Source organism: Globicephala melas, chromosome 18 (assembly GCF_963455315.2).
Source record: "Globicephala melas chromosome 18, mGloMel1.2, whole genome shotgun sequence".
NCBI lineage: Eukaryota > Metazoa > Chordata > Mammalia > Artiodactyla > Delphinidae > Globicephala > Globicephala melas.
Window position 1 is genome coordinate 61241298 of NC_083331.1, and position 15392 is coordinate 61256689.

A 15392-nucleotide genomic window follows, 5' to 3' on the forward strand; every position below is an offset into this window, starting at 1 on the left:
GAACCTACTATATAGCACAGGGAACTCTACTCAGTGCTCTGTGGTGACCTAAATGGAAAGGAAATCCAAAAAAAGAGGGGATATATGTATGTGTATAACTGATTCACTTTGCTGTACAGCAGAAACTAACACAACATTGTAAAGCAACTATACTCCAATAAAAATTAAAAAAAAAAATTAGTCCAACCTGCATATCTTGTAATCTGACCGTATCCCTAATCACTCCCACCTTCCCAAACCTATCACTAGTTCTGGCACCATCTCTGAAATCTGCAATTCTCACATTATGGTCATCATTTCCTACCACTGCAGTTCACTTACTCTTGTATTTCTAATCCAAAAATTATTTTGTCTTATGGAAATGTTCAACATGTTTACTCTCCTCTCCCATTTTCCCCCTTATTTCTCTCCTTGCCCAATCTACATTCTATGGTCTAGCACCTCCAGTGCATGTGAACACAATTCTAAGCAGCTATGGATAATTGCAGAAGTAAAGGCATTCCAAGTTCAGGTTATTTGTTTAAACTACATGTCTCCCTGGCACTCACACACTTTGAAAAATAACTCACTTGTTTTGAAATAGAGCTATTTAGGATCAAATTATCTGAAATGGGGTCTCTGCCATTAAACATGCAATCATGTTGTAAAAGCTACCGTCCTAAAACAAAACAAAACAAAATTAAACAGAACAAAAGAAAACAAAACATGTACTTGACTCCATGCCTTTCTAGGCTGTATCCCATAAATCTACTCGCCTTTGCTACAAAACTCCACGGAAGATTGGCGTATTTTCACAGTCTCTGCTTTCTTATCTTTTTTATCTCTTATTCTCCCCTCGAAGACTATGCATTCTACCACAATTCTCCATAAAAACCACACTTTTCACAAATCACCAATGGTCTTTTTCTCATAAGATCCAGTGGTTAATTTCCATCAGTCACTTTGAACATATATGATCACTTGTGCTTTAAAAAAAATACTTCATTTGTATTTTCCGATAGCCCACTCTCCTGGGATTCCTCCAACTTGTCTGGGAACTTCTCAGAGTCTCTTTCAACTTCTGTTTGGCTCCACCAGCAAATGTTGTCATGCCCCAGGAATCAGTCTTCAGCCCCCTCCTCCATCTTTACTCATCCCAAGTACATGCTGTTGACCGCCACATTTATACACCTTGCCCTTGATCTCACCCTTGAGTTTTCAGCTCATATAACTAATAGCCTATTGGGCAGCTCCTCTTGGACGAATAATAGTCTTAGAAAGCCAAACATGTCCCAAAGAGTCTTTTCATTTTCTCCCCAAATCCATTCTTCTCTATCTCCATTTGCCCAGATGCTTCAGCCAAAAAGTACTAGAAGTCATTCTCGAATCCACTCCTTCTTCACTTGCTATGTTCAGTCTATCCTCAAGTCCTGCTGTCTCCACCGTCAACTCGATCTCAGTCCTCATAGACCATCCTCAGCAAAGGCAGCATCACACCCTGAACCATACCCCAAACTTTACATCTGGATTCACTGTTTCCATCTTGTCTATTACTTTTTTACATCTCGCTCAGACTTCTCTCCAACCAACATCCAGTGTGACATTTTTAAAACAAAACAAACTGGATTATCATTAAGCTCCAAACTCTCCATTGACTTCAACACCCACGTACAATACAAACTCACCCTTTGGCAGACTATGTGGTATGTGAAACCATATCATCTGGCCAGCCTACCTCTACTCTCTTTCTCTTTACTCCCCTCTACTATAATGTATTTTTCAATTGCAGCCGCCTCCCATTCTTCTCTTCCCAGGGCTATTTTAATTACTGTTCTCTCTATATATGAAGCTCTTCCCTGCCATCTCTCCATGGTTGCCTCTTTACATCACTTCAGAGCATAATTCAAATACTACTTTGTGTGTGTGTGTGTGGTATGCGGGCCTCTCACTGTTGTGGCCCCTCCCGTTGCGGAGCACAGGCTCCGGACGCGCAAGCTCAGCGGCCACGGCTCAGGGGCCCAGCCGCTCCGCGGCATGTGGGATCCTCCCGGACCGGGGCACGAACCCGTGTCCCCTGCATCGGCAGGCGGACTCTCAACCACTGCGCCAGCAGGGAAGCCCCAAATACTACTTTTTAAAGGTCTTTCTTGACCACCTAGTTGAAGCTGTCCATCCTCATTCTATCCCATCAGTCTGGCAAATATCCATTTTTAAATGAGTAACATTCATCAAGACCCAAAAGTAATCTAATGACTTATTTTCAGTTTCCCCTGCTAGAATGTAAGCATCTTGGGAGAAAGTTTATCACTTTATTCCCAGCTCTTAGAATCATGCCCTACACACAATAGATACTCAGTTTATTGTCATTGCAATCTGTAGCTAAATAAGGACTAAAATGCACACGTTTGACTTTCAGTCCTGGGAACTTTCTAAACTAATGTGCCCTTGTAAGTGGAAGGAAGGAAAAACGGAAGAAAGGACGGAGGGAGGGAGGAAGTAAAGAAGGAGAGGAAAGAGAAAGGGGAAATAATTGACTATCATGGTCAATTTTCAGTCTCTTCCTCTTCCTGACTCCAAGACAGCTCAGTTAGGACAAATTAATCCACAATTCTGAGTTGGTTTTCCTTTTCTCATTTAACCAGATTGGTAGTGTACTCTCAGTCTAGTAGTTTTCCATAGAAGACTGGATTTTTATAGAGATCTCATGTATCTAGGTATTTGTCGCTTTGGTCTACAAGTTGTATTTTTCTCTGCACGGCCTGAACTAAGTGATTTAAAATGTGTCCATACAGTAAGTTTAATTAATGATTAAGAATAGGACTGAAGGGCTTCCCTGGTGGCGCAGTGGTTGAGAGTCCGCCTGCCCATGCAGGGGACACAGGTTCGTGCCCCGGTCCGGGAAGATCCCACATGCCGCGGAGCGGCTGGGCCCGTGAGCCATGGCCGCTGAGCCTGCGCGTCCGGAGCCTGTGCTCCGCAACGGGAGAGGCCACAGCAGTGAGAGGCCCGCGTACCGCAAAAAAAAAAAAAAAAAAAAAAAAAAAAAAGAATAGGACTGAAATGCAGAAGCTCCCTCTGGTGGTTTAATTTGTAGGTGTACAAAAGTAGCAGTGCAGCCTGGAGATCCTGCTCACTATGGGCCAAACAGAAGATCACAGAAATATTGTTCTGCTTCTGTCCAGCCTCTTCCTCCTCCCTCTCCTCTGCCATCTTCTTCTTTTCTTAATTTTAAGTATAAAATGAGTTTGGGTGGCAGCTTTATGATGATAGCTACAAAAATCCATATGGAGAAGCAACTTCTGGAAAATTAAAAGACTAACAGAAAGCAACCACCCAAGACCAGACATTCTGTGGCTCCAAGTAAATACTTTTAAAAGGACCTTGTTTGCTCTTTGCTAACTATAGAGTAAACATATCTCTAGCCCTTGCAAAGTGGAGACTGTAGGTGTTTTCGCCCTTCTTCAACTTTAACACCGTTTTGTTTGCTTTTTCCTGGGAACTGGGCACCTTGTACAAATTTAGAATTCTTATGGATAATATATTTAAAGGAAGTTCTTTGTAGAGCCTTAATAATTTATAACTTGCTATAAATATTCCTTGTTGCAATACTAAAATATACTAGTGGTTTAAAAGTGGTATTATAGTTATTATAACTTTTATATCTTTTCCGTAGGTGGCTTCTGGAATTATTTGTACCTTGAACTTCTAAGTAACATGCATATTATCTGGATGATGGTGTTTCCATAGTTTTAGGGTGTGAGGGTCCATAATCATGTATTTTTGTATTTCCATTAATACAAACTGAGCAAAAGTTTTTATAGTAATATACTATCACCATGCAATAATTCTAATCATCATGAAGTTAATTTTTTTCACCAAATGTAACTTTGGCTGGGAAAATATCTGGCTTACAAATGGAAATTGTCAGGAAAGTAGAATATATTTTATGAATAGCTCAAGCTCAGCTTTGCTGAAATTTATCTCTGCTTATATTATTAGTATCATTTAATGTTGTTTCAAGGTTTATCAATATTCATCCAGTATACTTTTAAACTTTCAATGAAGTATGTGTTGCATTATATTGAAAAATATACTAGGATCATGTTTTGGGTGGAATCTACCTAATTTAAAGGTTGAGTTCATAAATTATGTTATGTTATATGGGGGACACTATGATATGTATCTATAGGATGAGAAGATGTATACCTCTTCAGTCAAAATACGACATAGGAAGGAAATTAATATATTTGATTATTTAAGGGAAAATTAAACAGGATATTACAGTCACTTAATTACATGTATCAAAACAGAATTAAACCACAATAAAGACTATTTGTGATGTTAGTAACAATTTGTACAACCATTAAAAGATATGTGATTTAATGAAGCCTGATTTTTGGCATTGTATTAGTCAGGGTCCTCCAGAGAAACAGAACTTATAAGGTATATAGGATGAATATACATCAGAAGGTATTTATTTTGAGGAATTGATTGGCTCACACGGTATGGCAGCTGAGAATTTCCACAGTCTGCTGTCTGCAAGCTGGAGACTCTGGAAAGCTGGTAGTATAAGCCAGTCTGAGTCCAAAGACCTGAGAACCAGGGGAGCCGATGGTGTGAATCCCAGTCTGAGAGCAGAAGGAGGTGAGATGACGCACCTGAGCAGTGAGGCTGGGGTTGGGTGGGGGAGGGGAGAATTCCTCCTTCCTCTGTCTTCCCTCAGTGGATTGGATGATGCCTCCTCATGTTGGCTAAGTGATCTACTTTACTGAGTCCACTGATTCAAATGCTGATTTGATCTGTAAGCACCTTCATGGAAACAGTGTTGAATCTGGGCACCCTGTGGCCAGTCAAGGTGACACGTAAAATTAACCATCACAGTTATTCAATATGCAGTTATAATAACATCGTTAACATCAGTGTTTGTCAATTGCCTCCCAGGTGAAAAGCACTGAAGAAGATGACATTAAATGTTTGGTAACTTATAAAAGTTATTTGCAATACCAGAAATAACAGTTATTCACTAAAATTTTCATATGCAGTTCTATGTTTCATATGCAGTTTAAATGTGGATTAGAAAGGTTTTGATGTGAAGCGTGGATTTCAGGTGCAGCTACAGATCAGTAGCAATATGAAAAGCATTTTCATACTGGAAGCAAATCTAATTTTTTAAGAAAATACTGAGGTTTCATAAATCTGAGAACATGTAACATATGTTAAGTATGACAGTTATAATGAAATCTGCCAATTTTGCTTTTCTTCTTTTTTTCTGAATGTTTATTTTTTTATACAGCAGGTTTTTATTACTTACCTATTTTATACATATTAGTGTATACATGTCAATCCCAACCTCCCAATTCATCCTGCCACGCCCCCCCCCACCGCTTTCCCCGCCTTGGTGTCCATACGTTTGTTCTCTACAGCTGTGTCTCTATTTCTGCCTTGAAGATCGGTTCATCTGCACCATTTTTCTACATTCCCCATATATGTGTTAATATATGATATTTGTCTTTCTCTTTCTGGCTTACTTCACTCTGTATGACAGTCTCTAGGTCCATCCACGTCTCTACAAATGACCCAATTTCTTTCCTTTTTATGGCTGAGTAATATTCCATTGTATATATGTACCACATCTTCTTTATCCATTTGTCTGTCGATGGACATTTAGGTTGCTTCCATGACCTGGCTATTGTAAATAGTGCTGCAATGAACATTGGGGCGCATGTGTCTTTTTGAAGTATGGTTTTCTCTGGTTATATGCCCAGTAGTTGGATTGCTGGGTCATATGGAAATTCTGTTTTTAGTTTTTTAAGGAACATCCATGTTGTTCTCCATAGTGGCTGTATCAATTTACATTATCAATTTTGCTTTTCTAATTGTTGAGCAGGTATTTGATCTGATCAGATAATTTCATTGTGGTAGTTTGTAGATCAGGAAGTTACTGACTATTCTTTTTTATGATGTTACCTACCCTTCTGTAGAAGAGAGGAAACTCTTACAATACTGTCTCATAAAATTGGAATTTGGGGGTTGTGTATCATGGGAGGACTTCTTTTCATCAATCAGTTATCTTGGTTTTCCTCCTAAACCCAGGTGAGAAATCAAGTTGTCTAATATCCTTGTAGTTCCTCCTTTTCCCGACCCCTATTCATTCCTAGGAATCTTAAAGGGAGATAACTGCCATGTTTCCTCTCAGCCACTCCCACATACATAGGGGAGATGGGATTCTCTTGTCTACTCATATATCTAGATCATTTTCAATCCAGATTATTTATGTAGGACACTCAGGAACTAAGACTTATATAATGTGAATCCCACACAACAGATGAAGATAAATACCACTAATCATAAAGAAGAGACCACTGATTCTATAATAACTAGAAACTCATCCACTAACTAGATTCAGTCTTAGCAAAGTTATTGTCCTGCTTTGGGATTCAATTTTCTCAGCCTTAGGTTAAGGTTAGATATCTTGTATGAGACTTCCAGCTCTATTAGTCTAAAGTCCTTCCTCCTTCCCTCCCTCCCTTCCTTCCCTCCTTTCTTCTTTGTTTTTTCCCCCTTTATCCCTTCCTTCTCCTCTTCCTCCTTTCCAGTTCCTCTTCTCTCTCCCTCTCTTTTGGGGAGTATATTATCTGAATTCTCTTTCTCCTGCTTCGGAAAGATTTTCTTTCTGACCGTCTTTACGTTCTATATACGTTTTGTAATTTCATCCATTTTCATGGCTTTAACTATTGGCTCTCTGCAGGTAATTCTAATCATTAACTTGCTCTTTATTTCTAATCCACCATTTAGAACCATCTTTTCGAATGACCTCCAAATCCAAGTTCTAAATTAGAATTCACCTCCTGCTCTGGGGAGCAGTTGAGCCCAAACAGTAAACTTATTCTATGGTCTAACTTCCACATATTGGTTATTGGATCTTTATTCACTCTGCTTGCCAGACTCAAAACTGCTAACAGCTTTATTTCTTCTTCTTTTTTAAATCTCTTATAGTGAATCAACCAGTAGCCAAATCCCATTCATTCTGCTTATAAAAGAGCTTTCCCTTTCTCTTCTCAGATTTCGTGGGTTTTTAGGTTTATTCTAGGATTTTCTTGTTTTACCTATGGGACATGTCTCCTTGTCGGCCAGATCTTTCTAAAATGAGGCTCTGATAATGCTGTTCCTTTGCTTGAACCTTGTAATTAAGCCCCCTCCCAAACCCTTATGAACTTGCCCAACCTACTTTTCTCAGTTTGTTCTCATGGGAATAAAGCTAAAATCATGGATTTCATCTGCGTCTGGAAAAGTTAGCCTCATTATGATTTGTGGTAACAGATTTTACCCCTAACACCAGCCAGTTGTTTGGCAAACCATTTCTGAGAGTAATAGGGAACTGGGCAAGAGAAAATTAATGAACTCACTATTTGTTGTTAAAACTAGAAAAATTGCCAATAGTATGTTCCCTCCAAATAGTTTAAAAGTAGCTTTTAATATAATGGAGCACAGCACATTTGACCCAAAACCATTCTGTTTCTTATTTTTATCTGTTATTTACTATTATTGTTGTTGTTTTCCACCATGCTTGCAGAGTCATATCTTATGTAATTTCTTTTAACCAGCTCTCACTTTAACACCAAGCATCCTAGATATGGCCTGGTTCGGTCACCTGTTGCATACACAGTGATGTAGAGTCCACCTTTGCCTCATCCTCTGAAACAGATTGCTTAATAAACACTCACACCATCTCCACATTCACTGCTTTTCAAGTTATAGTATTTTAAACATTTTTGCTTTTCAATTTCATTATTATTAACAAACATTTTAAAAGATCATTGCAAACTAAGTGGAAGCTCTGCTGATGGATGTCAAATGAAAATGAACAGTTTTAAGTTGTTTCTTACAAAGCTTTTTGGGGTTATTAGCCAAAAGCTTTGAATATTTTAAGACTTAAATAAGACTGAGTGAACAGACAGAGGGAGGCTGTAAACAGAAGTTTACACTTTGTATGTAGTGCCATGATTACAGTGAGAATGGAGAAAGTCAGCTAAGTAAAAAGGAGTTGTTGAAACAAATACTTGAGCAGAGTGGGAGAAGCGATATGGGTTAGGAGCAACTAAGAGAGTTATTTCAAGGTGAGATGGGAATTTGAAAATCAGTGAGAAGCCAGATGTGGAACTTAAAGCAGACACAGATAAGCATTAGGGAGGAAAACTATTTTTTTCCAAGACACTTCAGACTGATTGCAGGGGAGAATGGTAGAGACCAGGGTGGGGGGAGAATAAGGAGGAAATTGCAGTATAAGTCAAAGATGAAAAATTGTCAAAGTAAGTGGGAGGGATTTTTTCAATAGCAAGAAGGTGCTAGTATTGAAATGGTCCACTCCAATCGGCTCACTCAGGGAAGCCAAGGTGACAGGCTAATGTGCTGGTAACAGATGGTTTTCCATTCCCTTTCAATAAAGCGTGAAGTGGAGCTCCCTGATAGCAAGTCAACACATATAAAGGCTCTGAAATTTATTTGTATGTATTGGAATCTGCTCTATATGCTTGTACCTTTGGATACAATTAAAGATGACTTATTAGTCTATGGCTTGTACATTTTCTTTTATCCTTGTAAAAAAAATTGCAAAGATGATAATGGGAATAAAAATAATGTGAGGCTGGTACTTTCAGCTATCTTTCTGCCTTCCTAGGAAGTATGTGCAATAGCAGATATGGTCTTAGGTCCAAGATGGGATCGACAGGGTGAGATAAGATTTTCCTTATCTGGCAACTGCAAACTTGTTTTATTTTCTCAAGTTTAAAGGATGAGAAAACTGAGATTCGTAGAAGTTCTGTAACTTGTCTACAGCTCTATGGCTCATAACATGGGATCATAATTGCCATTCCTTTCCCTTTTACTCTTCTCCTTTATTTCAAACTCTCCTGTAGTGTCGCCAGACAGCGTTACTCTTGACATTCCCACCATCAACTTATAACATCTTCCCTTGGTTCTTGCTACTAGGAGTTGTTGACAGTGAAGATACTTTCCACCTTTGTAATGAATACTTTAGCACCTTGTTAATATATTTACACTCCACTATCACTGTTTTTCCGCTTCACTGATTGGAAATTCACTCTGAGCTTTTTAATACCTTGACCTTACACATCCCTAACTTCTCACTTTCAGTAATTTGCTGAGTTCTGTTGATTTTTTTTCAAAACAAACCTTACTTTTTTAGAGCAGTTTTAGGTTTACATCAAAATCGAGTGGACGATACCAAGATTTCCCACATTGCCCCTGCCCCAGCACGTGCAGAGCCTCTCCCATTATCAGTATCCTCCACCACAGTGATGATACATTGACTACAATTGATGAACCGGCACTGACACATCATTATCACCCCAAATCCACAGTTTAGAGTTCATTCTTGGTGTTGTACATTTTACGGGTTTGGACAAATATATAGTGACATGTATCTACCATTAGAGTATCATACAGAGTAGTTTTCACTGCCCTAAAAATCCTCTCTGTTTCTCCATTCATCCCCCCACCCATACCCACCCCTGGTAAACATTGATCTTTTTACTGACTCCATAGTGTTGCCTTTTCCAGAATGTCATATAGTTGGAATCACACCTTATGAAGCCTTTTCAGGGTGAGTTCTTTCACTTAGTAATGGGCATTTAAGTTTTCTTTATGTCTATTCACAGTTTGATAGTTTGTTTCCTTTTAGCACTGGATAATGTTCTGTTGTCTTGATGGACCACAGTTTATTTATCCATTTACCTACTGAAAGACAGCTTGGTTGCTTCCAAGTTTTGGCAATCATAAATAAAGCTGCTATAAACATCTGTGTGCAGGTTTTTGTGTGGACATACATTTTTAACTCCTTTAGGTAAATACCAAGGAGTGTGATTGCTGGATAATATGATAAAAGTGTTTTTGTTCTTTTTTTTTTTTGATTTTGTAAGAAGCTGCCAAACTGTCTTCCAAAGGGGCTGTACTCTTTTGCATTCCCAACAGCAATGAATGAGAGTTTCTGTTTATCCACATCCTCGCCAGCACTTGGTGTTGTCAGTGTTCTGGATTTAGCCATGCTGATTCTTCTTCTCTTCTCTCTGTACATGATTCATGAATCCTTCTCTTCATGGACACTGTCACTACTGTACTTCAGAAGAAAATTCTCTTTCCTGAGAACTTCAGGATCTGTTAACAGTTTACCTCCCTTTAATGGGTCTCTCTCTCTAGTCCAACTTCTACAGGGCTGTCAGATCCATTGCTAAATATCAGCTCTGGAATTTTGCTTTTCCATTCAACAGCCATCAGAGGTTTCATCTAATAAATAAAACTTCTTAGCTTATCATTTTAAACGCTCCAAGATCTGACTCCAACCTACTCTTCAAACATAATTTCCTTTTACTACTACCCTTCATGTTCCCTTCTTTCCAGGAGAACCAAATTTTTATCCATTTTTGATGTCAGCCTGATTTTTCTTGCACTTGTATCTCTCAAGATTTTCCCTCTGCCTTCCACCATTATTCTTTGTTCAGAAAACATTATATATCTAATCAGTCTCCAAGCTACTATCTCTCCCTCCTGTCTACCTCTATATCGTCTGCTTCTTTCACCACTTCTTCTGCTGACTTGGGCCCCAGCATTTCTCTAGTGCTCTACTGGAGGACCTTTCGTCTCCCTCCCTGCAAACTGCTCTTATGAAGATTTTTCTCTTGTGGAAATCGTTAAGCAACCATTTTCCAACGTGGAAGCTTTTGCCTGCTTTCCATTTGCTTAAGCAAGTTTTTTAGCTTGATATCCAAGACATATTAAGGCATTTTTAAAGAATTGAGATATAATTGATCTATGACATTATATTAGTTTCAGGTGTACAACATAATGATTAGATGTTTGTATATGTTGTGAAATGATTACCACAATGTCTGGTTAACATCCATCACCATATATATATATCATGGCATTTTTTATGTCTTACCTTTTGCTATACTGCTTTCTTTCACTATGTACATTTTGTTCTATGAAACATGTTAAGTTGTTTACACCTCTTTGCCTTTCTACTCTCTCCTGGAAATTTCCTGCTTTGTCTACCTGGCAAACCCCTAGTTTATCTTTTAATCTGCCATTTAGACATTACGTACTGAAGCTCTTCCCTAAGCACCCCAAACAGAGTTAATCTGTTCATTTTCTACATGTTACAGTGTTACTTCTTTTTCTTTTTTTATTGAAGTAGAGTTGACTTATTATATTAGTTTCAGGTGTACAATATAATGATTCAATATTTTTATAGATTATACACCATGAAAAGTTATTATAATATTATCGACCATATTCCCTGTGCTCTACATTACATCCCTGTGACCTATATTTTATAAATGATAGTTTGTACCTCTGAATCCCCTCCATCTAATCTGACCATTCCCCCCCACCACCTGCCTCCCCTCTGGCAGCCACTAGCTTGTTCTCTATATCTGAGTCTGTTCCTATTTAGTTATATTTGTTTATTTGTTTTTTCTTATATTTCACATATAAGTGAAAACATAGTATTTGTCTTTCTCTGTCTGACTTATTTCACTTAGCATAATACCCTCCAGGTCCATCCATGTTGTTGCAAGTGGCAAGATTTCATTCTTTTTTTAATGGCTGTATAATATTCCATTGTATATACAGTTGATCCTTGAACAATGTGGGTTTGAACAGGTACACTTATATGTGGATTTTTTCTTTGATAAATATGTACTACAGTGCCACACTATCTGCAGTTGGTTGAATTCATGGATGTGGATCTGTGGATACACAGAGTGGACTATAAAGTTATATGTGGATTTTTGACTGTATGGGGTTGGTGCCCCTAACTCCCACATTGTTCAAGGGTCAATTCTATTTACCATATCTTATTTAGCCATTCATCAGTTGATGGACACTTATTTAGGTTGCTTCCATATCTTGGCAATTGTAAATATTTGTGCATTTAATAATCTTGATTCTTCTAATCCATGAACACACAATATCTTTCCATTTATTTGTGTTGTCTTCAATTTCTTTCATCAGTGTCTTATAGTTTTCAGAGTACAGGTGGTTCACCTTTTTGGTTAAATTTATTCCTGGGTATTTTATTCTTTTTAATGCCACTGTAAGTGGAATTTTTTTTACTGATTTCTCTTTATGATAGTTCATTATAAGTGTATAGGAATACAACAAATTTCTGTATATTTATTTTATATCCTGTGACTTTACTGAATTCATTTATTAGTTCTGGTAGTTTTCTGGTGGAGTCTTTAGGGTTTGCTATATATATTATCATGTCATCTGCAAATAGTGATAGTTTTACTTCTTCTCTTCCAATTTGAATGCCTTTTATTTCTTTTTTTTGTCTGATTGCTGTCACTAGGACTTCCAATATTTTGTTAAATAAAAGTGAGAAGAGCGAGAATCCTGGTCTTGTTGCTGATCTTAGAGGAAAAGATTTTAGCTTTTCACTGTTGAGTATGATGTTAGCTGTGTGTTTCTCATAAATGGCCTTTACTATTTTGAAGCTTGTTCCCTGTATACCAACTTTGTTGAATGTTTTTATAATGAATGGATGTTGAATTTTGTCAAATGCTTTTTCTGTATCTGTTGAGATGATCATGTGATTTTTTTATCCTTCCTTTTGTTAATATGGTGTATCACATTAATTGATTAGTGGATATTGAACCATCCTTGCATCCTGCAATAAATCCCACTTGATCATGATCTATGATCCTTTTATATTGTTGAATTCAGTTTGTTAATATTTTTTGAGGATTTTTGCCTCCATGTTTATCGGGGATATTAGCCTGTAATTTTCTTTTTTTGTAATATCTCTGGCTGGTCTTGGTATCAGGGTAATGCTGACCTTGTAGACTGAGTTTGGATATATTCCTTCCTCTTTAGTTTTTCAGAATAATTTGAGAAGAATAGGTATTAACTCTTCTTTAAATGCTTAGTAGAATTTCCCTATGAAGCTATCTGGTTCTGGACTTTTGTTTGCTGGAAGTTTTTTGATTGCTGATTTAATTTAATTACTATTATTGGGTCTGTACAGATTTTCTGTTTCTTCCAGTTTCAGTCTTGGAAGACTGTATGTATCTAGGAATTTATCCATTTCTTCTACATTGTCCAAATTTTGGCTTATAATTATTTGTAGTATTCTCTTATGATTGTATGTATTTCTGGGATGTCAGTTGTAACTTCTTCATTTCTAATTTTATTTATTTGGGCGCTCTCTCCTTTTTTTTTATGAGTCTAGCTAAGGGTTTATCAAGTTCATTTATATTTTCAAAAAAACAGCTCTTAGCTTCATTGATCTTTTCTTCCTCTTTTTTTTTGTTCTCTATTTCATTTATTTCTACTCTGATCTTTACTATTTCCTTCCTTCTGCTATCTTTGGTCTTTGTTTGTTCTTCTTTTGCTAGTGCTTTTAGGTGTCAAGTTAGATTGCTCTTTTGACATTTTTCTTGTTTCCTGAGATAGGCTTGTATCACTATAAATCCCTCTTAGGACTGCTTTTACCACATCCCATGGATTTTGGAAAGTTGTGTCTTTAATTAGTCTCAAGGTATTTTTTTATTTCTTCATTGACACATTGGTTTTATAGTAGCATGTTGTTTACTCTCCATGTGTTGTTGTTTTTTCCAGTTTTCTCCCTGTAACTGATATCTAGTTTCATATCTTTGTGGTCAGAAAAGATGTTTGATATGATTTCAATCTTCTTCAATTAATTGAGACTTGTTTTGTGGCCTAACATGTGATCTATCCTGGGGAATGTTCCATATGCACTTGAAAAGAATATGTATTCTGCTGTTTTGGGATGGAATGTCCTGTAGATATCTGTTAAGTCCATCAAGTCTAATGTGTCATTTAAGGGCAATGTTTCTATACTGATTTTCTGTCCAGATTATATGTCCATTGCTGCAGGTAGGGTATTAAAGTCCCCTACTTTTGTATCACTGTCATTTTCTCCCTTTATGTTTGTTAATATTTTCTTTATGTATATAGGTATGCCTATGTTAGGTTCATACATGTTTAAGAATTCTTCTTGGATTGACTCTTCCATCATTATGTAATGTCCTATTTTGTCTTTTGCTCTAGACTTTGTTTTCAAGTCTGTTTTGTCTAATATGGGTATTGCTACCAAAGCTTCCTTTTAGTTTCCGTTTGCGTGGAATACTTTTTCCATCCTCTCACTTTCAGTCCGTGTGTGTCTTCAGCATTGAAGTGAATATCTTGTAAGCAGTATATGGATGGGTCTTGTTATTTTTATTCATTTAACCATCTTATGTCTTTTGATTAGGGTATTTAGTCCATTTATATTTAAAGTGATTATTATAGGTATGTACTTATTGCCATTTTGTTCATTCTTTTCTGGAGGTATTTGTAATTCTTCTCTGTTCTTTTCTTCTTTTAGTCTCTGCCCTTGTGGTTTGATGATTTTCTTTAGTATTACTTTTGGGTTCCTTTGTTCTTTTGTGTATCTATTGTAGGTTTTTGGTTTTTGGTTACCATGAGGTTCATATATATAAATATATATATTTTATATATATAAGATTTGTTTTACATTTTCAAATTCTTTGTTAAAATTCTCACTGTGTTCCTATAGACTTCTCCTGAGTTCAGTGAGCTTTTTTAGGACTGGTACTTCGGACATTCTATCAAGTAAATTACTTATCTCCATTTCATTAAAGTTTGCTTTCTGTTGTTTATCTCTATAAATTAGATGAAGCAATTACCTCTCCTGCTCTTGAAGGTATGTCCTTGTCTGGGAGTATCCCTATGCTGACTGTGTGTGCCCAGTGGCTTTGGCAGGAGGACTGGAGCCAAAGTGAGCATGGGCCAGGGCCTTTCCCAGCATTCTCTGGGGCTGTCACATTGGCAGGGTGGGCTGGAGCCTGGTGTGGGCCAGGCCTTTTCTTAAGGTGCATGTGCGTTTTGATGTTTGGGGGGATTGTTTTTTCTTTCCTTCTAAATTGTCAGCTCTTTTGGGGAAAATTCAGTTTCTAATCTTTTATGTCCTATAGCATCTAATACATGTTCTTTGCAAATATTGGAACAAAATAATTATGGTTTAAATAAATGAGTTGATGCATAATTCCTGTAATGCTCATTCATGGAAAATTTTAAAAAATTTAGAACTTTAAGGGAACTTTGGAATAATTTTTTCTAAGTTCTTCATTTTACATATAAGAGAATCAAGTTTTAAAAAGTTCTACCACTGTTTTCAAGATCTCAGCAATTAAGAAGGAAAAATTAGGACAGGAACCAAAGTCTCCTGATTCTCAGGCAATGCTTTTATGTATTTTTAATTATATGACTATGCCTTTTTAAATGTATAAGTTATCTTGTGAATCTTTTTTGATGCTTTACATGGTAATGTGTCCAATTAATTCCTTAATTTTCAATGATAATTACATATG

At 37.0% G+C, this 15392-nt stretch overlaps 1 protein-coding gene across 4 annotated transcripts in view; it reads left to right on the forward strand.

The window, feature by feature from the left end:
- Nucleotides 1-15392, forward strand: part of GPC5 (glypican 5) — a 1392911-nt gene that overhangs the window by 296226 nt on the left and 1081293 nt on the right. The gene's annotated exons all lie outside the window — the stretch shown is intronic.